This window comes from Polypterus senegalus, chromosome 16 (assembly GCF_016835505.1).
Source record: "Polypterus senegalus isolate Bchr_013 chromosome 16, ASM1683550v1, whole genome shotgun sequence".
Classification (NCBI taxonomy): domain Eukaryota; kingdom Metazoa; phylum Chordata; class Cladistia; order Polypteriformes; family Polypteridae; genus Polypterus; species Polypterus senegalus.
In genome coordinates, this window is record NC_053169.1 from 75,205,620 (window position 1) to 75,233,514 (window position 27,895).

Consider the following 27,895-nt stretch of genomic DNA (forward strand, 5'->3'; position numbering starts at 1 on the left):
AAAGAAAAGGCCCGTTGTTTTGTGTCTGTTTTGCCATCTTCTTCGCCTGCCTTGAACTATCGTTTTTTCCTGGATCACCACCTGTATGGATGTGTGGACTGTCTTGTGTCTGTCTGTCATGTGAGTAGTGTGTCGGACTTACCATCGTTAGAGGGAGTGCTCTCAAATCTCACCACCTCTCATACTGGGAGGACTGATTTATACATTTCTTACAGCAAGCTGTTCACAGGATCATTATTTTGTACCTTCATTTCATAACATCTGCTCCCACTGCTTTTGGACTATTTATGGACTTGGTTGTTAGTGTTTATTTATTTTATTTTTTATTATTGTGTTATTTGTTATCATTGTGTTATCTTATCGCCATAGAGGAGTAGGGGAGCTATCTGTTTATGTGTTGCTTATATTTTTGTTTCATTTAATATACAGCTTTATTTATATACTGTTATTTTGTGTCTCTGTTTGTTAGTGGTGCAAGTTGGGCCAAGGCGGGGTGGCTCCTGGAGTCCTCATCGAACCAAATAACAAATCACCATCTCCATGAAGGTGTAAATCTGAGCGGCTCCAGACTGCTGCAATGCTACACTGGATGATGCATTTATCCACGCTTCTAGGTATAAAATTGCATTTATTATTGTATCAGTAAACATTCAAATACCAGTAATACTCTAGTTGTGATCACTTGTGCTTTTTTATCTTAAAAACGCAAATTTTTAACTTAGGAATGTGAAGATATTTGAGAACCAACATTTCTGCATGTTTGGCTTGAGATGTAGGTCAGTCTGAGATATTCAATAGGCATTTCAGTCTCCACAAGGTCAGATAAAAACAGTGGGGGACCTTGTGGAGAAATGATGGCGCAGAGAATGGTGGAATAGTAAATAAACAGAACAAGTGAGGACATAACTCAGAAGAGCCAGTGCTTGGGGGTGGTGTTACAGATGCTGCCATTTCTGTAAAGCACAAAGACCTTTGGTTAGGCTCCCACCTTCATTTCCAGTGCACCCCTCATCACATGACTACAAACTGAAATTGTACACCACATACTGTATACTACGTCCCTCCTATAGCCTTGTCTTGGCACCAACACCAAATGTCATGAACAAAGTAGAACTCTGAAAGTTTAAAACTTACTTAGAATATGACATAAATACAATACAATTTACAATGCAGTTTATTTTTGTATAGCCCAAAATCACATAAGAAGTGCCACAAAAACCCTAGTAGGGAAAGAAAATGGAAGAAACCTTGGGAACAGCAGATCCAAAAGAGACCCCTTTCCAGGGAGGTTGGATATGCAGTGGGTGTCAAAAAGAAGGGGGTCAACAAATTACAATACACAGAACAGAACACAAATACACATCAATCTACTATATATATATATATATATATATATATATGTGGTGATTATTCTTCCCCAAAGAATACAGCACAAACAAAAACAAAGTTTTGGGGACCGTCCCCATATATTGTCGCCCAGACAATAATGAATGTAAGTGATTCAGAGTCTCAAAAATAAAACAGTGAACAGTTTTCTTTAACCAAAATGGCGGCTTTATACAGAAAAGGATTATGGTACAGGGAATGGTTGGCAGGAAGTGGCGTTGAAAACAGGAACCGGAAACAACGTCATTATGATTGGACGGAAGTGAGGTGAATTGATGGAGCCGGAAGTGACGTCATCATGGTTAACTGGAAGTGATGTCGTCGCGGCCATTTTGGAACCCTGAAGTGGAGGATTATTTTTCTTCAGGTTTTCTGTTGATCAAAAGAGATTTGGGTAAGTACCACGTGACAACCCTCTATCTTGCGATGTTTCACTCACCTTTAGGCTCTTTGACTGCCTCCTAATCACACATGTGTGACAATATATATATATAAATAAATAAAATATCCTAAGCCTAAAAGTGCAACGATTTTGTGTAATGATTTTATGTGATGTTTTTATGTGACTTTTTTGTCACACTTTGAATCTGGCTTATTTTAAAATCTACATATATATATTTGGTATCATTCTTTTCAGATTTTATTGAACTTTAATGTGATATTGTTAGATTTTCAGATTTTTATTAGGTTTTTAAATTATAAACTAAAAAATATCAAGAACTCATGTCCCGCGAGATGAGACTTTGTGCCAAGAGATTTAACCACGCCTGGGGCTGGAAATAAAAGACAAAGAGTAGGACAGCTGATGTACAGGCTTTTAAATGTTTGAAGTGCCACCGAGGTGCAGATAATGCAGCACGGCAGCAGCAGCAAGCCAACAGCTGATCGAGCAAAGAGGAGGTAAAAAAGAACTGTATTTGTTTCCCATTGTATCACCGTTTAAGAGGGAGTTTGGGAGGAATGACTGCGTCTTCTTGGGGTGCATTCACAACATGAGCGGCAGAGATGCGAAGTGGCTGGCACGTATCGCAGGCCGGGGGGGGTTGGCGAACAAAGCGAACAGGGGGCGAAGCCCCTAGTACAATTTACTAATAGTGCAATAGAAATATTACAAGTACAGAGAAGAATTTAACAGTAGATGAGATCACATAATATGATTTGAATTTGAAAAAATACTAGGGATCCTTGAAGAGTGAGCTGTTACGGCTATTTGTAACCTTATGAGACAGACAGACATTTCAGCCATCCCTAAAGTATGCACTGTTTAGTATTTGGAATATACTTAGTCCTGAGACCTTCAGAGGCTTGAATGTTGGCAAAACATAAGCAAAACTTGCACAGCTTTGCCTCATATACAACCTATCATGAAAATGTTTGTCCTTTCTCATGTAAATTAGAGATTTTGTAAGACAACATTCCACCTACTATGGAACTTTTATGCTTTGTCACTGAGCAGGAAGTATATGAATGCCATGAAAGTGCTTTCGAAGCAACGCACCTCTACAGAATCATTGGTACCATGACCATTAAATCAGAACTGGAATGCTGCATAATAAAGAAAAATTGGCCCTTGCTAGAATACATTCCTGCTCAATCTGTGTGATAGGTGGTCTCTCTCTGGTTAGAATTGCACAGATTTCTCAACATGGACAACCAGGAATGTACTCTGAACAAGAGCCTGATTGTAAGAAAGAGCTTTTAAAGCACCCTTTTTGCTCAGGTAAGAACTTTGGAATGTCCTCTGCTAGGCTCTTACTGAAATACAGTGTTTACCTTTTCATCAGACAACCTTGGGATTGTAAAAATCCTGGACAATTCAACATCTTTATATTGAGTAACACCAAACAGAACAAGAGTGCGTAATGAATATTCTTAAAGTATACTGCTAGCACGTCATCTGACCTCATTCAGTATTAATTCACTTCACTTTACAGTATGTTTGTACAGCACTGTTCACTGAGAGCAGGTGCTGTACAGAATTAATAAACATAAAGACATCATTCAGTTGGGAAATCCTAACCCACCTACTATAACAAAGAAAAATTACTGTACATACAGTTTTATTTAAGGTCATAAAAAATGTAATTCTGGCAAGCCTTTATTTATCATGCTCTCATGCTAAATCATTGTCAAACAAATGGTTTATTTGAGCATTTGTGAACAATTACTTCTTTTTAAATTCGTCCCATTTTCATTCTTTCAATAGGTATCATTATTTTCTGGCTCAACCTACATAATATTTCCAAAAAATTCTACAAAATGAGGCTTAACCCTCTGAAATGGAGCCTCAGGCTTTTCTACCTTTAGAGTCCAAACACAAAATGCCAGAATGAGGGCAGGCTTCTCTGACACCTACAGTCGTCGCCAAAAGTTTTGAGAATGACACAAGTATTGGTTTTACACAAAGTTTGCTACTTCGGTGTTTTTAAATCTTTTTGTCACGTTTCTATGGTATACTAAAGTATAATTACAAGCATTTAATACGTTTTAAAGGCTTTTATTGACAATTACATTAAGTTTATACGCAGAGTCAATTTTTGCAGTGTTGGCTCTTCTTTTTCAAGACCTCTGAAATTCGCCCTGGTATGCTGTGAATGAACTTCTGACAAAGGCACAGTGAGCCAGATTTTCACCCTTGGAACACTTGGATTGGGGGGGTTCCTGAAACTCCAATTCTGGTCTGAACTTTTATTTTAAAAAAAAGACTGCCAGAGTTAAAGGGGAGAAAGGAAGGGCTTTTATGTTGATAGAAGTAGGTTGGTGGCCAGCTGTACGCAAATATGTCTGGAATCAACATGTCAAAACATGTGTCACATGCCAAAAATATAAGCCAGACTCTCAGAAACCTTCAGGGCTAATGCAGACAATGAAAATGGAAACCACAGGAGAAATGATAGGTCTTGATTTTATGGGACCCTTCCCTAGGAGCAAAAAAGGTAACACCTTTTTGTTGGTAATGATTGACTATTATACCAGATGGGTAGAGATTTATGCCTTAAGGGACAGCAAGACCCTCCCGACTATGTAAAATACTGATAGAAGAATACTTCACTCAATGTGGTGTACCAAAATATCTTCTTTCAGATCGTGGGCCTCAATTTATCAGTGACCTTTTGAAAACTCTTTGTCACGACTACCAGCTACCATCCGCAGACTAACATGACAGAAAGAGTTAACCATACTCTGAAAACAATGATAGCCTCTTATGTACATGGAAACCATCAGGACTGGGATCGATGGTTGTCTGAGTTCCAGTTTGCTATTAATACTGCAAAACATGAAACCACAGGTATGGCTCCAGCTGAACTCCAGCTGGGGCGTAACCTCCATTGACCTTTAGAGCGTTCACTCCACACGCCAACTCCTCAACAACCTTCCTATAACTTCCTAGAACAAGAACGGATTGCTAATGAGGTAAAGCAAAGGATTGGGTTAGCCAAGGCAAGACAAGCCAAATATTATGATATCAGATGGAAAGATGTGCAATTTCTACATGATGATTTGGTCTGGATGCGGACTCATGCAATTTCGGATGCTGCATCTAGATTTACAGTGAAACTCGTGCCTAAGTGGATAGGTCCAGTTAAAATTATGGAAAAATTAAACCCTGTGAATTATCTCATACAGTGGCAGGATCCGAAGATGAAGATAGAGACAGTTCACTTGGCTAATTTAAAACCGTACTTTGCTCCCCGTAAGGTTATTTTCGGAGGTGGGTATGTGACAAAGGCACAGTGAGCCAGAATTTCACCCTTGGAACATTTGGATTGGGGGGCTACTGAAACTCCAATTCTGGTCTGAACTTTTATTTTGAAAAGACTGCCAGAGTTAAGGAGGAGACAGGAAGGGCTTCTATGTTGATAGAAAGTGCAACAGGAAGATCATCATCCTCCCGAGGAAGGAAAAAGAAGAAAGAAAGGGGAAAGAGGGAATCCTCCATGTTTTCAGGGGAGTAAAAACAGGCCTGAAGAGGAGATTGAGAGTAATAGTCTTGAGGATTACAAAAGGACTGCACATTATGACAAAGTGGTTGTGGAGGTCTAGATGGAATGGAGAAGCTTCCAGATAACTAAAATAATGGATGGTACTTACTGGATGTTCCCTGAATCTAGACAAAAGGAAAAAAAAACAACAACCAACCAGCATTGGATGGAGTTAAGAAGGTCCACAAGGAATGGGTGAGATCAGTTGTATTTTGTAATGGAAACAAAGACTATTCCCTGGGTTTATTAGGAATTTCAAAGACTAATTTTTCTTGATATTATGTAAACTTTGTACCTCTGTATTCACAGATAAGCATATTTCAGTATTTGTAGTTATTGATGAATGCACTTTAGAATTCTAAATACATTTTGGTTGTTTTGTTCTACACCATAAATTAAAGAGTTATAGTTTTTGGAATGGTCTAGATGTCAACCTTGGTGTGTTAATAATTCAACTTGGGAATAGTTGATTGTTACAAACTTCTGGGCCAAATTCTGACTGATGGCAGCCAATTCTTGCGTAATCAATGCTTGGAGTTTGTCAGAATTTGTGGGTTTTTGTTTGCCCACCCACCTCTTGAGGATTGACCACAAGTTCTCAATGTGATTAAGGTCTGGGGAATTTCCTGTCCTTGGTCCCAAAATGTCGATGTTTTGTTCCCCAAACCACTTAGTTATCACTTTTGCCTAATGGCATGGTGCTCCATCATGCTGGAAAAGGGATTGTTCATCACCAAACTCTTCTTGGATGGTTGGAAGAAGTTGCTCTCGGAGGATGTTTTGGCCCCATTCTTTATTCATGGTTGTGTTCTCAGGCATGACACAGGACTGATGGTAGCACCACTCACCTTTTCCTTTTTCCGGATGCCCCAAACAATCAGAAAGGGGATTCATCAGAGAAAATAACTGTACTCTAGCAGTCCAATCCCTGTACCTTTTGCAGAATATCAGTCTGTCCCTGATGTTTTTCTTGGCTTCTTTGCTGCACTTCTTGACACCCACCAGTCCTTCCTCCAAAAGTCTCCGTCACACCTGCCTGCTGCCTGTGCAAGCTCTGCACTGCTGTTGCACCAACCCCACAGCTGAATCAACTTTAGTAGATGGTCCTGGCACTTGCTGGACTTTCTTGGGTGCCCTGAAGCCTTCTTCACAACAGCAGTGGAAATGGGTTTTTTGGAATTAAGTTAATTTTCATGGTAAAGAGGAACTTTGCAATTCATCTGATCACTCTTCATAACATTCTGCAAATTGCCATCATAAAAACTGAGGCAGCAAACTTAATTAATTCATATTTTTTGTCATTCTCAAAACTTTTGGCTATGACTGTAATCTCCAAAATGCCCCTTTCCCTAAACCAGACGACACAAAGAAGAAAACCTAGACTCAAGAAAATGCTTTACAATCCTTAAGATACATTCAAAAGCAAGAGAGGGCAAACTGTCTGGAACGGGGGTCCCTCCAAAGGAAATCCTAAAATGAGCTTCCAAAGTAGTTAGGAATCAGGGACTCAAAATGGGCAATTGGTCAATGTACTTTACATATCAATTGCTGTACTCCAGTGGCAAAGAAGTCCCAAATACACAGTTGCAAAGAGAGATCAAAAATACAGCAAACAGGGCAAAATCCAGAAATCCAACAAAAAGCAAAATGATAATCACAGATAACACCCCTATGCCCAACACACACAATGAACCGCAAAGGACTGAGTATTTCATCAGCCTTTATAGTGTCGGGGGCAGCACCTCAATGGAACTGGACAGGTGGCCCTACTTTTTTGGGGAGCAACCTACAAAATACAAGGAACATGGCAGAGGAATGGATACATAAGAATTATATAATACACAGAGATAATTAAAGCACAGCCTAATGATAATAATTAACATAAATAATAATATTAACATTAACAAAAAGACATAAGAAAGAGATCTGAACACCAGCCAGGGGGAAACCTTGGCTCAAACATAACAGAAACTGTAGAAACCTGTGATCCTGTGATCTAATAAAGTTCTCAAAAATTTTGAAAGTTTATTACAAAGAAGTACCTTTTCAAAAAAAAAACAACAAGGTGACAGCCTAAAAAGCAACCTAGGGCAAACACGGGACAGTCCGTAATCTAAATCGTTAGTCCACAATACAGAGCAAAAAAAACCTGAAAAATCTAATATTTATTTATTTAACACTAAACTCATTGCCAATCCTCTAATCCAGGGGTATCAAATTCAGATTTCTGAGGGCCAAGAAAACACTTCACGTACCTGATGTAGGCCCCAAAGTATCATCAAAGATCTTTCACCACACAGACATCTCTCTACTCATCACAATCACATATTCCGCCCCGTGTCTCACTTGTCCTGTCTCTCTCTCTCTCTCTCAAATTAGCATTGGGTGAAAAAACAAACAGAATATCACTTTTAAAAAGTAAAGAATAATACAGTATGTTTAATTGACAAGGACACACATGACTGCTACATTATTTGATTAGCAATTCCTATAGTTTTTACTAATTACACAATTTATTCATATTAATAATAATAATAATAATAATAATCCTACAGTAAATAGTTAAATGTGGATCTCTGGCCCTATGCATTTCTCCATTTTTGTTGTTCTTGCATATCTGTATCTCACACATAATGCTCAGCAGATGGCACTGCTCTTCTACTTTTTCTTCAGTTTTTGGTGTTCTTCATTATGTCATTGGCCTTTACGATTTGCCCAATGCTCAGCAGATGTTGCTGGTCTTCTTTATCTTTCCGCCATGTCACTTTGTTTCCCTATTACTTTCCTTAATAAACCCACAAGTGCAGATCATATTGCAGAGGTTGCTGCTACACCTTCTGTATCCCACATTTGATGCTCATCTCTCTTGCCCCAGTAGTTACACATGGACCCCTGGTCGCATACATTCCTTCATCTTTGTTGATCTTGTATTCTCTTTCTGGCACTTGATACTCAGCAGATGGCATTCATTTTCTTCTTTTTCTTTTGCCGATTATGGTGTATCTTTTTCATGTCATCAGCTTCTGCAATTTTCTTGAAACTTAGCAGTTGCTGCTGGTCTAGATTTTCTTTCCACCATGTCACTTTGTTTGCCTATCATTTTACAATAAGAAACCCACATGCACAAGTTGGTTTTGCCGAGTTTACTGTGACCTCAATTTTTTATTAATTATCAGGACATATTAGGTTATATGCTTTCATTCAAGACTGAAATCTAGCCCCAGTAATTTACAAGTAATCATATGATGGATGGATATATCTTAGCATTTTATGTTTTTGAGTAAGGGCAGTTCCGAAGAATGCCCAGATTGTGGCAGAGTGCACTGACTCTTTTTCTCCCTTTCCTGTAGACCATTCACGGGAGATCTCACCTGGCTCTCTTGACGTCACTTCCGGGACTGAACCAATGGAAGAATACCTTGCCGGCCCCAGCCCCTATGATGTCACGTCTGGACTCGAACCAATGGCTGAAGACCATGAGCCCGATCCCTATGACCTCACTTCCTGTCTTGCCCTTTAAAAACCTACTTGCTTTCCCTAGTCCCTCAGTTCTGTCTTGGACTCGGTTGTGTGCACATCAGTGCAATAGTCATTTAAAAACCACTTTTGCAGCCAGGAAACCAATTATACGGGTGGCTGCCCCAAACCTTTCTATGACTCTGTGTGAGTTTTGTGACAATATATACAGTATATATATATATATATATACATATTGTAACGACCCGTGGTTGAGTATTGAAGTTCTCGGAGCCGAACTCTACTGCGCACTTCCCCCAAGCTGGTCGGCCAGCGGAATGCCAGCGCCATACACGCAGCTGTACCTAGCTCATTAAGCAAGCGAGCACTCGTGTCCCATACACCGCACGACTCAGAGTGTCTCCGTACATAATTGCATAGATGGAATCTAGCAACACACAGCTCTGTCCTTTTGTATCTCTTTATTAGAGCAGATAGTCAGAAACAAAGCTTAAGCTAAACACACTGCAAGGCCATTGTCAAGGTCATTCATAGAAACATCCCTCTCACTGATGGTAACTTGTTACACTTACTTATACCTGGGCTTCAAATGACCCAAGCCCACCCAAGCAACCGAAACATAAACACATGTAACATTTATAGAACAGGAAATCAATTACCTTGCTTGCCCAGTACAAACAGTAAACGTTACAGAAATATACCCACAATGCACCACGATGTCAGCGCTGACTGCCGGGTCATTACAATATATATATAATATATTGTGACAACCAGGGTGCTCCAGCCACCCCAGACTCCCAAACACACCAGACACAAGCACAAGTGTTGCACAACGCACGTTTTATTTAAGTGGAGAAGCACGTTTTCCTCATTCCACACACTTGCAGCACAGTCCACAGCAGCACACGGCAAGCACTTTCTCTTCATCTCCTTCCACCTTCACTCCTCCTGGCAAGCGTTGTCCTCCTTCTCCAGCTCCTGAAATGAAGGTAGGAAGTTCCTTTTATGCTTTTCCTGGAAGTACTCCAGGTGGCTTGTTAGCGAGATCCTGAAGTCCTCCCAGGTGTGGTGGTAGCTAGACAAACTAGAGCTCTGTAGCTCCTGCAGCACCCACTGGAGGCACCCCCAGAACCCAGCAAGGCTAAGCCAACAAAGTCCCATTTAGCGTTGTGAGAATCCAAGGTGCCATTGCATCCCAAATAGCAGCTTGGGGGAGATAGTGCCCTTTAAAAGTTGTCTCCTCCTGTCCTTCCATTATGGAGGTGTCCTAGTCGGGTAATGGTGCCGACTGCCGTCCGTCACAACATATATATACTGTATATACATACAATAGATATTCATTTACTAAATGTATATTAAATATGCAATTTAAAAAATGCTAAGGCTGTAATGTGTATGCTGACCAGTTTACATATGCCACCTTGGAGTATTTTTGTTCCTCATATTTTAAGGATTCATAACAAGCACATAAGGGATCTTTCTTAGACCACTTACAATGGTAGTTCACTGTGCTTACAAAATAAAGAAAAATCTATGAATTATGGCCTGCAGGGGGTGCACTATGGAGGAATATTTCGGGCAAAATGAAATAAATAAATAAATGCGTAAATAAATAAAAGTACTGTGAAATGTGAGCATAAATAAATAAATGTGTCATGAAATGAGAGCCTTAATAAATAAATATGTCATGAAATGAGAGCATAAATAAATAAATGTGTCACGAAATATGTTTTTTGTTGCTTATTTATTTATTTCATTTTGTCCGTAACATTCCTGCAAACCGTCATGAAATACAACTAGAAATAAAACTGTCACTTTCACTCGTCAAAGTTGAGAGGGTGGGCTCTAACACGCCCTCTAGTTACTGATTGGTGAATCGATAGCACAAGAATTAATTAGAAAAATGCTTTACTACTGCCGATGAAATGGATTCTGCCGAAGATATTACGTATTTCAGAGAGAGAATTGAAGATTTATCGGAAGAAATTACAATGTTGAAATTACAATCTTTTAGACTCCGATATTGATAGGAAGTTGCTACTTTGAAAGCTCAGCCAATGATAAACAAAAATTCAAAGAATTAAGAGGGGTTCCCAAAGTTTTTCATATGACTGTAAATTGCGCAATAACATTACGATCCTTCTTTTAACAGTAATTCAGCCTGTGGAAGACCGGGCGGTGTTAACAGTTGTAGATATTCTACGGGATATTGTAAGTTGATGTTTTCATGTTCCACACCATCACCACCAACTGTTTCAGCATAGTCTATTGATATGCATCTAACCAATTTGCTATGTAACCGATCAACAAATTTTGCATTAATTCAGTTGACTTTATCGTTTCTCAGTGCTAGGATTGCCCATGTACTCATTTCTTCGGTTGATAACTCCTTGGGATGAAATTCTTCAATAAGATTTGGGCATAATAAGTCTCTTTTATTGAGAACTTAAAGTTAGAAAACGTAAAAAATTATAACAGCTGAGAGCGCAGGAACTGTGTCTGACAAAAGCATTCACACGAATGAGAGGTGAGAGGACCGTGGGCGTGGGCCGTTAACCGGAAATGTTTGAGAGGAGGGCGGGACTTGAAAAAATCTCTTGGCAATAGTCTCATCTCAAGATTTTCTTTTACAATAGAGAGATTTACCAGTATTTTGATAGCAATTTTAAATAGTGAAAGTGGACAGTCTTGTTCAGTTCCACAGTCCAATCTGAAATAATATGACCTTATATTAATTACCCACACAAAGGTTTCTGGTCTTGAGTAAAATAATCCGGGAGACAATATCTTTACCAAACCCAAATTTGTACAATTTGTACAAAAGAGTAAAGAAATAACCTCATGCTACTCTCTTGAAAGCTTTTTCTGCATCTATAGATAATATAACTTTTGGAATCTTGGTTGCATTAAAAAGCAAGCAAAACTGAACATTATCAACAAAAATGGATTGTACAACATGATAAAAAAATCTGTATGGAAAGGTCCATTCAGTACTTCCATGTAAATTCTGCTTTAGTGATAATCACTCAACAAAAATTTTACAATACAACTGATAGTTCTGTACTATAATAAAGAATCAAGTGCATTAATTTACACATTGTATCTCAAAAACTACTTGTGCAAATATTTTGCTAGTCGATAGGCCTGGCTCCATGAGTAAACTGAGAAGAGTGCAACAATCACAGTTAAATTAAGCCATTTGTACTGCAGTTATCTTTGGACATAAGTAAAATTGCTTTTGAAGGCTACAGGGTGTCACACACGTGTGCACAGCAGGTAGCTAAAGGGCTCAAATGAGGATAATTCAATGCCAGGGCAGGGGGTGGCAGACTGCACTAACCCTTTTTCTCTTGCCTCTGCAGACCAGTTATAGGAAATACTGCCTGGACTCGATGATGTCACTTCTGGCTCTGGGGCCAATTATGCCACTTCCGGTCCCCTGTGACATCACTTCCAGTTCCGACTCGTATGACCTCATTTACGGTTCCGACTCTGCTGTGCTCACTTCCTCTGCCTAACCACAAAACCGCCATTTTGTTTCATCCAATTCAGTTCTGCTTTGGACTCGAATCTGTATACAACTTGCATCAAATCGCCTACTTTGCGGCCTTATTTCAAGTATCCAGGTGGCTGCCCCAAACCTTTTCTGTGGCATCTGTCTGTTCATTTGACAGGAGATAAGTACCACTGGGCCACACACAAGAGGCTTGGAGCCTGCAATATGACAAACACCACACAACTTGTATGAAGATAATAGGTCAAGTTTTTCAGAAGTTATCACATCGGTCCCTACATTAAGAGTGGATATCTTGGAAAATGGTTGTTATAAAATGTTATTTTTTTGCTAGGATATTGTTGTTTAGGAGTTCTACACAATGCAAAAAACTCTGATGAAAATGACAATTTTAAGATATGAAAAAGCAGATAAACGCAATTAGATTTTCACAATGTGATGACCTTCGTAGAATTAGAATCTTAATTTAAGTTAATAGTGAATGTTTCAGCTAATCACCAAACTTCTATTTACATAGAAGTAAAACAGAAACTGAAGGTCAAATATCCCAAAAGGCATGTAAAAAAAAAATCCAAATTCCCAATATTAATTCAGAGACACGTTGTAGAGTCCTTCACCCACACAGATAGCCATCCTACAAACAAGGGGTTTGTCATAAGTATCAAAAGGTGGATAAACACTGTGGCCTGCAGGGGGCGCATCAGCTCCCCAAACCTGACACAGACAGTCACGGACACAAGTTCTTTAATCCACACAGGATTTATTTTGCTGTGGGAAACATTTCCCAAGTTTCCCACCTGCCAGCACAGTACTACAAGCACAATAGAACAATACATCAATTTTTTTTCTTCTTCTTTCCTCTCAGTCTCTTTGTCTTCCACCTCCACTCCTCCCAGCAAGTGTCATCCTCTCCCTCCCAACTGTAGCTTCGGGAGCAGTAGCAGCAGGTTTCTTTTATCCTGCACCCAGGAGTACTTACGTTGGCCCTTTAGCATGGTCACAAAGCACTTCCAGGTGAGGTGGAAATATAACAAAGTAGGACTCTGAAATCCCTGCAGCACCCTCTGGCAACACCCATGGACCCCAACAGGACTGTACCGAAATCCAACTCTCATGAAGCAATGTGGGAATCCGAGGCACTGCTGCATCCATGGGGGGCTGCCATCTAGCGCTCCGGGGGAAGTAGTGGCCTGTGCATGCTCTCTCCCCTGGTCCTTCCACTATGGAGGTGTCCTGGAGGGGAAAGGACCCTGGCTGTCTGCCACACTATTCGTCATTGGTTGAGTTTCTTCTTTGGTCCAACAAAATCTCAGACCTTACACAGAATGGAAACTTGAGACGTATCTTACTGAGCTGAAGTAACATCAGAGTAGACCATGGAGATAGCATTGCTTATGATAGTTACGGGATGGTAGGTTCACAGTGTTACTTTCATAACAGGTTCACTCCTAATCACCACAAGTATGGCAGTGGGTGACGATGAGAGTGCCGTACTCCTCAAAGTTTTGACCTTATCGTGGCAAGACACGGTAAAAAGTGAAAGGCTGTCAGGCTTTCTATATTTTTAACATGGTTTGTTTTATATCAGCTGTGTGCAACATTCCCTGTAGGATTAGAATGCTGATGCTGTAGATGATCTCAGTGCCTTCTCAACACATCTTTGATAGTCCAGAGCAGTCAGGAAAAAGGAAATGGTAATTCCATCTTGAATGTGCCACTGACAGTATGCCCCCTACTTGCGTGGTATGCATTGTGAATTTAAATGTCTAATTTTGAATGCAAATTGTAAACTGAAATATCTATCTATCTATCTATCTATCTATCTATCTATCTATCTATCTATCTATCTATCTATCTATCTATCTATCTATCTATCTATCTATCTATCTATCATCTATCTATCTATCTATCTATCTATCTATCTATCTATCTATCTATATCTATCTATCTATCTATCTATCTATCTATCTATCTATCTATCTATCTATCTATCTATCTATCTATCTATCAAATATGACTTACATAAGTTTGCTGTTTTTAACCTGGGCTTACATATTACCGTATTATGTTGACCCAAACTGCTGAATGGGCACTTCATAAATATGTTCAAGGAGTTTTAATTTTTGATGGTGGCTGTTCGAATACATTTCTGATTGTTGGTGGACTTAATGTCGTCACTTGTTCTTTACTTCAGAGAAGACTCCAGAGTCTCTCCCAAGCTGTGGCGCCTGTCATTGTCACTGGCCTGTTGTGATGTCCAGGTCACCACAAGGACTCATCTTGTAGGAAGCATTACAGCTGCCAGCTTTGTGTTAAAATGTGTTGAAGTGTTCTATTCATAAAAAACATCTGCAGCTTCAGCATTACAGTACACTGAAAAATGTAAAATTCAACTGAGAGAAATTAATAATGGAGGATTCAAAGGTTGTCCTTTCAAATAATGCTCCATTTGGTTTTCAAATATCAGCTTGAGCAGATGTTTGCTTACTCTCTGTGAGAAGTGACTCAGGAATCAGTTGGGTTGCAGCCCAGATAATTATGGTTGACTTGCAGGAAATGATTCTCAGAGGATTCCCTGCATTCAGCAACTTGTATAAGGTGCCACATGTGGAACCAGTGATGGGGGTTTCCTCCACTAAAATGCTTGCTGCATTGTCCCAGTCTGATTGTGTAAAGTCCTAGGCTGGAGCGCAGCTTGGCTTGTGTTGAAGCTTTGGATGTCTTGGAAAATGAAGGGAAGAATGGATGGCTTGGCACTGGGTTTTGATGTTAAAAGCACACAGGAATGGTAAGTCCACTTGTTTTACCTTTTCTTTTCCTCTATGTCCTTATCAGGTTGAAACCAATTCTTGATGTTGGTAGTCTTCTCAGTTAACTGTCATCCATTTATATATTTTGTAAATTTACTTTTGCCAGTAGAGCAATGAAAAAAATCTTTACATAGAGCTGGAGACTCGGACTTCCCAGAGTGAACACCATAAAATAAAATTCTGCAACTTCTCCTGGGATTTATAAAAGAAAACCTGACAGGAGAATTTGTGTATGTTATGGCAACTCTGAGCCATGTGTAGGCAACATTTCAGAAAAACTGGGTAATGGCAACACACTTAATCAAGTAGGGAAATCCAGCTAAACGACTTACACTCACAATGAATCACCAAGCTGATATTATCATGTGCATTGACAAGACAAGCATATTATGGCTTAGATATGATAATTATGACGTACTGATTGCATTTTAGTTCTCTTCTAATAGGACCGATGCTACATATTTTTTTTGACCACCTGTTGTCACTTCTCAGAGAACTGGCCCATATGTCATGAGTATCAACTGTGCTGGGAACCTTTAACCGACCAACAAGGTTTTCATATGGTGTGGGTCCATATACATATAACATAACACTGTATCAACATAAAAAGGCAATTTACAACAATGTCCAATTTCCCTAACTTAGTTTGAGCACTTTAACACATTCATGTTGCAATATGGGCACCTAGAAAGAAGATTTTGTTAACATATGCAATTACATTTTATTAACATACACGTTACCTGTGATGGCAAGATGAGACTGACTCTGGCATAATGCCACATAAAACGGCACCTCCAATTACACACGTCATACCCAGATCGAAATTTGAGCGGGCAGATGTGTTTTTTCCTTCTCTCTTTACACGCACACGCAACCAGTTACAAGTGATTTGTTTCGTTGCCAGAGATCAGGCTTTTATTTATTTAGAATTTACAGCAGCAGTAACGCGTTGCGATTCAAAATATTTGCACTTCTTGTAAAGACCCGCGCTTAGGCCACCAAGCAAAGTTCCTTTGCGTGACTCGAACTGAGACGACAAATTGTACCTCGCGCTATTGGGTGCGTCATGTGGGAGGGGCTCCGCCAGCCAATGAAGGTGTGCAGCATCGTGATTGCATATGTATGAGGTTGATTAGCGTAGTCCATATATAGTTGTTTCGGGCTGGGGCGGGGTTTGAGGCGCGTTCACGAAATCATATTTACAAGATGATTGTGATTTATAAACGGTAAGTCGCAAGGAAATGTGCGTGCGCCAGGTTTTATCAGTCTGATTTCCTTTTTTGTCGTACATATATTTTCACGCTCGAAATCTCGCAATGTTTTACAAACGCGCCCCCTACTCACACATCTGTACACTTTCCCAAGGCTAGTTTGGTATCACTAATGAAATATATTGTGTAAGAGGGGCACTTTAAGGAATGCCTTCAGGGACAATAGGAAAGCGAGCAAACTCCAAACAGACAACGAATGGATGTGGGATTGAAAGCCAGGATCTGTAAGGCAGCATCACTAATCGCTGCTCCCAGAATAAACGTTTATTTTAAAAAATATGTAAACGCCTGCTTTGAGCAGATAACAAGGGCCATGAATGTTCGGGAAACCAAACTATTTGCATCTTTACTGGAGGATGATGTATTGGTGTGATCCGAACAAACAGAAAAGTAAGTATGTATTTAGAGCTCGCACAAGTGATTGTTTTTCCTATTTGACTAGTAAAAACACACTTCTCTTTTCTGAGTTGGAATAAAAAGCACAATAGTAGAATAAAGGACAGGGCGACACCTAGTGAGCAATGTTTGAACTGTCGTTTATTCTAATATTGAGATAAATGTGAAACACCTGATACTTTTTTCCCTAAGTGGCTTCTAGACCCCGAGTTGATGAAGACAACCTGCAAAGCCGAAGACACAAATTATCTGGGCCTGTTCGGTAACTGCAAGATATAATGCATGACAAAACAAAATATGAAATTCACAAGTGCCTAAAAATACGTCTTGATTGTGGTGGCACTCACAGCTGCAGAACACTTGGCTAAGGACTGTTTTCATGGACCTGGAGTTTTTGCATGTGGAATTCTCCCAAATCCCAAATGTAAGCCGAATTACTGGCAGAGAAGCTTCTGAGACCAGTCACCATTCAGAAGGAGGATGTGGAAGTGGTGCAGAGCTATAAGAACATCGAGGTTCACAAAAATAACAAACTGGACTGGTCTGACAACACAGTGGTGCTGCATATGAAGGGTCACAGCAGACTGGACATCCTGAGGAGACTCAGGTCTTTTGATGCGTGCAACAAACTGCTGGGAATGTCCTTCCAGTCCATAGTAGCCAGTGTGGTGTTCTACGCTGTGGTCTCCTGGGGAAGCAACTTGAGCTCAATAGAAGTGAAATACCTGAACAAACTGACCAGGAAAACCATGCTCCATCATGGGGCAAACCCTGAACAAATTAGAAGCTGTTGTGGAAAAAAGAATGATGGTAAAATTGGATGTCATCACGAAAAATCCCCTCCATCCCCTTTCTTGGAGTACTTTTAGCCACAGGCTTATTCCACCAATGTGTGCTAAGAAACAAATAGTTCTGCGGGTCTTTCCTGCCCACTGCTATCAGGTAATTCAATGCTTCCACTCAATGTCACTCTTATGTTTATTCATTTATTTTTTTATTGATTGATTGATTGATTGATTGATTCAGTGATTGGCTGTATTATCTGTCCTGTCAGTCTGTATCCTTGTTTTTCTATTTCTCCTGCTGTATGCATTTGAATTTCCCCTTGGGATTAATACAGTTTATCTGATCTAATCTAATCGAATCTAGCATTATTCTCTGTGATTGACTAGTGTCTGTTACACTGAATTTATAGCTGATTATATACTTTGTTAACCATTGACAGGAAATTGTCTTTTCACATGACCTTAGGGGGTCAGAGCACAGGGTCAGTCCTTGTACAACACCCTGGAGCAATTTTCAGGTTAGAGGCATTGCTCAAGAGCTCAACAGAGTAAGATCCCTTCTTGGCAATAATGGGATTTTAACCGTCAACCTTCCAGATACGTGCGCAGATCCAACACTCTGCCCTTATATATGAAATGAGTTTGTATAGAGCAGGGGTTTCCAACCTTTTTTCTCCTGAGAGATACTTTTAAAAAATAAAAATGGCCGAGAGCTACTCATGTATTCAAACGTTTATTCTCATAGCTTATTTCAACCCAAACAAACTGAATAAGCTTGTTTTGCCTGAACATTTTCAAAATGTTGGTGTCCACAACTCACATTTTGCATTAAAACCTCACAAAAAATATTTAGTTCACCTGCAAGTGCATTTTGTATGTCTGTATGCATTTTCTAGTGTATCTCACACTATTGAATTAAAACATGAATGCTGATAAAACAAAACAATGCAATTCCAAATCCACAGATATGACTTATTCATTTGTCATCTTGTTCCATGTCACTGTGTCACTTTATTCACATGTCCAGTTGCACGTGTGATTTTTTAGTTAGTGAGATGACTGGCACTGCATGGAGTCAACATGAGAGGTATGTGGTGGAGTGGAGCCACTTAGGTTCACTCTTATGGAGTCACTTAAATGTTCGTCTGTCAGTCTTGTTCTGAACTTTGATTTCATGGCATTCATGTCAGACTCACAGAGGTATGGAGACCCAAACAAAGCAGACATTTTCAGAGCTGCTTGGTGAAGATTCTTATAATTACAGTAACTGGCTCTGCTAAGCTCCAGACATGCTGAGAATGCTGTTGAGACTTTAACTGCACATTATTTTGAAAGTTTACTAATATATAATATATAAAATCCAATGTCTCTCTGTCTGTCTGTATGTCTGTCCACTTTTCACGATAGAACTACTTAATGGATTTAGATTGGGTTTTTTTCTATAATTTTCTTGAATATTCCAGGCGATTTTGTGACTTCTCTTATTTCGCTATGTATCATAGTTTGCTTGCCGTACAGATTTATTTGCGCAAATCCGAGAAAAATGCAATGGGCGGGGGGAGGGGCCTTCCTGGCTCGCTCACCAGCTTCGAAGCGGGGGTCCTTAACTCCGCTTAGCTAACAAATGAGAGAACAATTGAATTCAACTTTGTTTGATATTTAAAATAAAGTGTTACGTACGTCTTGATGAGTTTGAGTCCGGATATTTTCTTAAAGTGTATGCCACCTTGAAAAGAGAGATTGTACTTCAGATTGTGGATCTTGATTTTGTGTTAGAAGGATTGTGATATGATATTTTGGAAAGATCACCTACCCCTAATTTGACTATTTAAGTTTTCAAATTTATGTAGGATTCATTAACCCTTTGGCGGGCATCTATCTATCTATCTATCTATCTATCTATCTATCTATCTATCTATCTATCTATCTATCTATCTATCTATCTATCTATCTATCTATCTATCTATCTATCTATCTATCTATCTAGTTTGTGAAGCTCCTCCTCCTGTATGAAATGCTCCATATCACACAAAGATGCATTGATAATACAGTATGTCATGCTGCCTGCAGGCCACAATGGATTAATTGTAATTAATTTGGAGGAAGCTGTGAAGTTTGTATTCACACAGAAAGACTGTGATTTGACAGCTAGTCATTTATGGCTTTAACTGAACAATACTTAAACATGCAGTATATCTGATGAAAGGAACAGAAAGAAATCCCCCAGCTTTTGGTCCACAAGATGAATGTGGTATACAGTCCTGAAAGTGGGCCGGCTGTCTTGGATCGCTTGTCATTTTCCAGCAGTATCAATTAAAGGCCTTGTTCATTTCTGCCGTCTCCCTGTTATTTCCTTTTGCTCTCCAGAGGGCTCATTTGGTTAATTGACTGAAAATCATATGATAACCAGTATGGGCTGGAGACCAAAACCCTTTGCCCATTCATGAGTCGGCATTTCCAACGACCTCTACAGCACCTGCCTGAGGAAAAGATGAGCTGAATGCTCCTGAAACTGTGTAGCCCCCTTTAGCAGGAGGATAACAATTAAAGGGACTATTTTGAAATTTTTACCAAATCACTTTTTATACCCTGTTTATTTTGGAATTTGAAAATAATTTTATGCAATACAAATTGAAATATGGTAGAGCTATGAATAGCAGTGCTACCTCACAAACCCAACATCCTGGCTTCATAACCTGGGCCTGGTTGCTCATCATGTAGTGTATGCTTGTTCTTCTATGTCTGGGTGGGTTTCCTCTCCCATTCCCAAAGATGCGCATATTAGCTTAACTGGCTTGCTCCAATTTGTTATGTGTAGGTCTGGGTGTGTAAATGTGTGGGCCCTTCAATTAATTATGGAGCCCTTTCCTGCCTTGTTCCCAGTGATAGATAGATAGATAGATAGATAGATAGATATACTTTATTTGTCCTCAAAGGGAAATTAAACTTTTACAGAAGCATAATTAAATAAATAAACAAATAAATAAATAAATAAAACAACCCTTCCAAAATATGTAGAAACTTCTGGCTCGGATCACACTGCTGCTGTCATGCTGGATTATGTGAATTTCCCCTTGGGATTAATAAAGTATCTATCTCTATCTATCTATCTATCTATCTATCTATCTATCTATCTATCTATATCTATATCTATCTATCTGCCTTTCATATCTATCTATCTATCTATCTATCTATCTATCTATCTATCTATCTATCTATCTATTATATTGTACTATCTATCTATCTATCTATACCTTTCATATCTATCTATCTATCTATCTATCTATCTATCTATCTACAAGGCTTGTAAGTGACAGAAGAGGAGATCAGATCTGCTCAGATTGTTTCACAAGTTAGTTTACATTTAAGTTCATTAATAATTGGATAGAGCCCCTGCATTTGTAATGTCCATAAATGGAGCAGGCATAATTCCTGGTGTGAAGTCACCAGCTTTCAGAATTATTCATCATTAAGATATTGGTACAGAGTGAATCATTTATGTTGCTGGTTCAGTGAGGATGATGTAACTTATTTTCCTGGGCAGGGATATGGAAGAATTCAGTCTTTATTTCAATGTGTTGATCACACAATTTAGTTTCAACTATACTGTGGACTCTAATAGTAAATATAAAAAAATAAATAAAAATAGCATCCCAGAAGAGTGTTGTTTAACGTTAAGTAATATGGATTTCATCAGAATTTAGTCTTGTCTTATGGACTCCAAATGTGAGCTGAACTCACTGCCTATGCCAAACATAACTTGAGGTGGTAGACAGGAATCAGAGAGCAGATGAAAAGTCTGAAACATTGAGACCAACCTTTGCTGGAGCCATTGAGTGGCATAGAAGGTCTTCTAGTAGACCTTGTCATCCAGGAAATCCTGAGGGATTTACATTTACATTTAAATTTATTTGCTCCATGGGCATCCTGTTGTCCTGGTCCAGCCTTTCAGTTCCTCAACAATGAAGATACAGCAACCCGGATCACCCTCAGGGAATCACGCCACATGACTGTAGTGCCGTAACTGATGCTTCTTCACAATGCAGGTAATGTGCCTCATTCGGGACTCCGTGAGTAACCGCTCATTCGACACAAAGTTAAACCAGTGGAACCCAAGGATTTTCCAGAGAGACAAATTACCAAAGGAGTCCAGCCTTTGTCTCAGGTCACTGGATAGCGTCCATGTCTCGCAACTATTTAGCAAGACAGGAAGTACAAGGACTCTAAAGATTTGGACCTTCATCTTTTTGCAGACATATCGGTTGATGGTAGACATCTCAGGCGCAAAACCAAACAGTTCTGGTTGCTGGTAGGTGAGCAAGTGATCACAGATCCTATTTTTATGCCTAAGAACTTCACTATCAAAACTGCATACCCCCAAAAAAAATCCAGTTAATAAAATGTGTTGCCTTTACATTTGTACCCAATTTACCCTTTTAAATCATAATCATCTTGTAAATGTGCGTATGTGAAAGTGCCATAACAGTCATATATGGACTATGCTAATCAACCTCATAGATATGTAATCACAATGTTGCAGTTCTTTATTGGCTGGTAGAGCAGCCCCTAATCTTACCGCTCCAGACACCTCCACTACTGTAATATTGAAAAACAACAACAATTTATTTTTTGCATAGTCCAAAATCACATAAGGAATGCCACAATGGGATTTAACAGTCCCTGCTTTTTAACAACCCCCATGCTTTGACTCTATAAAAAGGAAAGAAAAAACTCCCAAAAAACCTTATAGGAAAAAGATGGAAGAAATCTTGGGAAGGGCAATACAGAGAGACCCCCCTTCAGGTATTTTGGGCACACAGTGGGTGTCAAAAATGTGGTAAATACTAGAAAACACACAAAACAAAGCATGAGCAATCCTCTTCACAGAGCTAGATGGTCAGTTTATCATGGCCAACTCAGAAATACAACACAATACAAACTACTTTGTCTTTGCACAGAGCACCTCACCAAAAGTACTGCAACAACTCTCAAGGAAAAATGCAAGAACAGATTAATCCACTTACTAAATACAGAACTATCACAGATTAGGATAAAGATTTGTTCAAATACATCAAAAACAAAGTAGAAACTCAATCGTTAATAAAGTATCTATCTATCTATCTATCTATCTATCTATCTATCTATCTATCTATCTATCTATCTATCTATCTATCTATCTATCTATCTATCTATCTATCTATCTATCTATCTATCTATCTATCTATCTATCTATCTATCTATCTAATTGTAGAACCACAGCCATATTGTAGAAAAGGAGTCACACATGCCTGGCATAGTCAGAGTCCTGGGGACCCCGGCCAACAAGCTGACTCCTCACCACTGGCCATTCTGCAGCTGAGTCAGTGCTGGGCTGGTCAATGTGATGAAAGGAGCCTTCTACCCGAAGATTCCAGTCCTCCTTTATTACAGACGATTTTTTCATAGGCAGGTAAACAACCTGGCAGCAGAGCAGTGGCAACAAGTGGCACATGAGGATACCAAGAAGAGAAACAGAATGGGGAGGGCTAGTAACAGTTTATAAATATTGTGTTAATTATAATTTAGTACTACTGACTAACAACAGAAATGCAGTGTGCAGCAGCTCTACTCAGGGTATACTAAACTGAAGTAATGAGTCTTCCGACTCACCTCTATTCTGAACTCTGCAGTCTTGGAAAAGTGTAAGGCACCAGTGTTTGAGCAGGTAACCACTATCACATGGCACATGAAATGACACGATTGCTCTTACAATGACTAGCACAGGGTATCTGAAAAACTGACAGTTCAGCCAGTTGCTTTACCAACAAGCTGCACATCACATCAACATCAGCAAGTTGTCTGCCAACACTACGATGCCTCAAAATAAATGAATCATAAGTTGACCCAGCCACCGAACTATAACACGTGTCAGTCTCATCTTAGCAGCACAGATGACTTTAGCATGAATGGAATGTCACAGTTTATGCTGAATAAAAAAAAACTTCATTCTCACTAGGTACCCATATTGCAATATGAGTACGGTCAATTGCTCCAATTATCTTAAGAAAACTAGGCATTGCTGCAGATTGCCTTTTTATATTGGCCTATGCACCCACATCATATGGAAATTAAATGCAGTGCCTTGTCAATTGGTTTATGGCTTCCAGGACAGTGGGCTTAACAGAGCTGAAGCTTGGCTGAAATACTCCTGACTTGTTGACCAGTTCTGTCAGGTTACCAGAAAGCTAACAGTTGTTAAAACCTGGATATGAACAGGTAGATCCTGATTTCAGGAATTCTGTCCTAATGGTAGTCTAATTCAGCACATACTTCCAAGACAATGGCTATTGGCTCATAAGCAAGTCATCATGTGCAAAAAATATATATACTGTATGACGATTTGTATAATTTACAATGGGTGCCAAACAAGCCATGTTGTGTCAAATCATTAGGCTATGAATAGGCTGTAGGACATAAGATTTATATCTTTTGGTACACTGGCAGTGAAAGACACCCATGCTTTTACTTAATGCAGTTATTGACAACAACCGACTGTATTGGTTTCTAAATTTGAGAGGTGGCAACAAATAGCTGACATAAACTGATGTAATATTAGTAATACTTTCTTTACATTTATATAGCACTTTTGTCACTGCTCAAAGCACCTCAGTGAGTGGGAAGCCACTTCAACCACCACTAATGTGTAGCACCCATCTGGATGATGTGACGGCAGCCATTCTTCTGCCAGTTCGCTCACCACAGATTAGCTGTTAGGTGGTGAAGGGATGAGAGAAATAGCCAGTTAGGGGCAGGTGATGATTAGGGGTTGCCCTGGTGGGCAATTTAGCCAGGACATCAGGATACATTCTACTCTTCACGAAGGATGCCCAGGAATCTTTTATGACCACAGAGAGTCAGGAACTTTGTTTTAAATCTCATCCAAAGGGTGGCGCCATTTTCAAAACACAGTGCTCCTATTGGGATCCACATTCAGTGTCAATGTCAATTTATTTTTATAGCACATTTAAAACAACATAGGAATGCTGGGGCCAAAGTGCTTTACAATAATATAATAAAAGAAAACAAATAAATAATATAAATAACATAAATAGAAATAAAATATATGAACTTAAAATGAAATACATAATAAATAGAAGTAATGTTATATAATCACAAAGAAGAAACCATCAGTATTACTGAAGGTCACGGAATGCAACTGAATAGAAATGAGTCTTTAATCTCGTTTTAAACAGTTCAGTTGTAGACGACTCCTTTATACGATGAGGTAAACAGTTCCACAGGCGAGGAGCAGCAGCTGCAAATGCCCTGTCCCCCTTAGTTTTACACTTGGTACGAGGGACAACAAGAGACAACTGACCAGAAGATCTAAGCACTCTGGATGGCTGGTGTAAAACACACAATTCAGATAAATAGGCAGGAGCAAGTCCATGTAAAGATTTAAAGAATAGCAACAAGATTTTAAAATCAATTCGAAAACTGACAGGCAGCCAGTGTAAAGAAGCTAAAGTAGGAGAAACCGAGTCATACTTTCTTGCCCCAACCAGAAAGTGAGTGGCAGCATTCTGGACCAACTGTAACCTGAGTATCAGGGATTTGCTAATCCCAGAATACAGCGAGTTGCAGTAATCAAGGTGAGAAAAAATAAAAGCATGAGTAGCTTTCTCAAGATCCCTAGCAGATTAAAAAGGCTTGATCTTCTTACCTAATAGATGAAGCTGGAAAAAGCAAGTCTTGACTACAGAATTTAATTGTTTCTCAAAAGAGAGGTTACTGTCAAAGATAACACTTAGATTGCAGACTTGAGGTTTACAAAAGACAGAGAAAGAGCCGAGAAGTCCAAGACCAATTTAGGCTTTCACTGATGGACCCACTGTAAGCACCTCTGTTTTATTTTGATTCAGATCAAAAAAAATTATTAGCCATCCACGAATATCGTACCTGTAGATGGTGAGTCACAGCATTCTCAGTATGAAACAAGCATCCCAAAGTCACCAAGACGTATCTAAGCCCAGTGCATGTCCTTCTAGTGGTGGGCTTGAATGTAATAAATATACAAATTATTTATCGGTCAGCTTGGCCATGCTGATCTACCAGGCCAGGTCATTCATAAAAATTGTGCCAGTTTTAGTTGGCACAAGTTGGTTTTTCTCACAGATCATATATGGAAAGTCATTCAAAAAGATCTCGAGGCTGAATGCAACTTTACATTCTCAAACGTCATTCATCTAAATCAAAGTCCTGGGCCCACAATGATTAATTTCAAGATACTATATATATATATATATATATATATATATATATACACACACACACACACAGTGGAAGTTCGGTTTACGAGCATAATTTGTTCCGGAAACATGCTCGCAGTCCAAAGCACTCGTATATCAAAGTGAATTTCCCCATAAGAAATAAAGGAAACTCAGATGATTCGTTCCACAACCCAAAACTATTCATATAAAAATGATTAATACAAAATAAAATAAAGTTTTTTAAAAATATTGGATTCCACCCAACGGGACGACACGCGGAAGAGCAACCCAAAGCAATCGCAGACTACCAGCGCTGTAGCAGTTCGCTGCAAAAGCGAATCTGAAAAGATCGCTGACATGCTATAAGCGCCTGCCATCGATGGGTGATACAAAGAACAAGACACATTATAAATGCACAGGGCACAGTACTGCTTGGTCACGACCCTGCCTGACTGCTGTGTCTGTGTATAGGAGAGAGTGGCAGACCCCGCTACAATAAATAACCGCGCTGTTGCTGTTTCAAGCTGAATAAAGCTGTTGTTGTTAAAGTACTAAGACTCAGCTTCGTGTTTTGGGGTGCAAGACGGGGACTCGCACGTCACAGTGCGTACGCGCACACAGACACACACACACGGTCACAATGCTGCAGTAAACAGTATACGCTCGTACGATGTTGACTATATGAGTGAGGCACTATGACTCAGACGGAGAATAGGAGACGATTGCTCACGAGAGAGAGAGAGACACACACATATACGTGCGCGCTAGAGACACACACACACATGCGCGCAAGTAGAACCATCAGCTCAGTTGTGATCACATGACACTCAGCAGACAAACCTTATCCATACTACTCGTATTGCAAGACCTCGCTCGTTTATCAAGTCAAAATTTATTACAAATTTTAGCTTGTCTTGCAAAACACTTGTAAACCAAGTTACTCGCAAACCGAGGTTCCACTGTATCTATACTAATAAAAGGCAAAGCCCTCACTGACTCATCACTAATTCTCCAACTTCCCATGTAGGTAGAAGGCTGAAATTTGGCAGGCTCATTCCTTACGGCTTACTTACAAAAGTTGGGCAGTTTTCATTTCGAAATTCTACGCGCAATGGTCATAACTGGAACCTATTTTTTCGTCCATATACTATAATAGACTTCTGCTCGATGGCTGTGGGAGGCGAAGTTACGCCTCCCACTTAATTTAGTGCCTGCCCATATAAGGCCGTCCGTCAGCGGCAATCCAATAGAAACACTGCCGCTAAATATTCACGGGTGAAGGACTGTGCTTATGCAGACGAAGATGAGATAGTCAGGGTGGTGTTTAGCACAAACTCAGCGAAACTGCGAGAGAAACTTTTAAGTGCCTGGCCTTAGCTAACATTAAATACAGCCGTGGACATTGCACGAGATGGCACCAGCACAGCTGAGAACCTTCGATGCATGAACACCAAGCGGCTCACGTGAACTGACGCAGTGCACAGACAAAAAGCAACAGTTCCAAAGAGTGCTGAACAAAAACCGAATTACACAATTGAGAAGGCAGCAAAAAAATATGAAGTGTCTGACACATGCAAGCATATTCATAAGTGCAGCTACTGCAGAAACAAAGCACACGGTGGAAAAAGTCAATGTCCCGCTAAAGGAAGACAGTGTAAAAAAATAGTACTCAGTAGTTTGTATGGCCCCCATGTGCTTGAATGCATGCTTGACAATGTCGGGGCACACTCTTAATGAGACGACGGATGGGGGATCTCCTCCCAGATCTAGACCAGTGCATCACTGAGCTCCTGGACTGTCTGAGGTGCAACCTGGCGGTGTCGGATGGACCGAAACATAATGTCACACCCAGAGGTGTTCTATTGGTTTGAGGTCAGGCGAGCGTCTGAGTCAGTCAATGGTATTGATTCCTTCATCCTACAGGAACTGCCTGCATACTCTCGCCACATGAGGCCAGGCATTGTCGTGCACCAGCATAGGGTCTGACAATGCGTCCAAGGATTTCATCTCAATACCTAATGGCA

General features: G+C 39.7%; 1 protein-coding gene across 1 annotated transcript in view; it reads left to right on the plus strand.

The window, feature by feature from the left end:
• Positions 1-15,012: 15,012 nt before the first annotated feature.
• LOC120516726 (WD repeat containing planar cell polarity effector) overlaps positions 15,013-27,895 on the plus strand; it is a 456,415-nt gene continuing 443,532 nt past the window's right edge. Inside the window, exon 1 of the mRNA XM_039738613.1 lies at positions 15,013-15,148. The gene's annotated coding sequence lies outside the window, so the exon portion shown is untranslated. The remainder of the gene's footprint in view (positions 15,149-27,895) is intronic.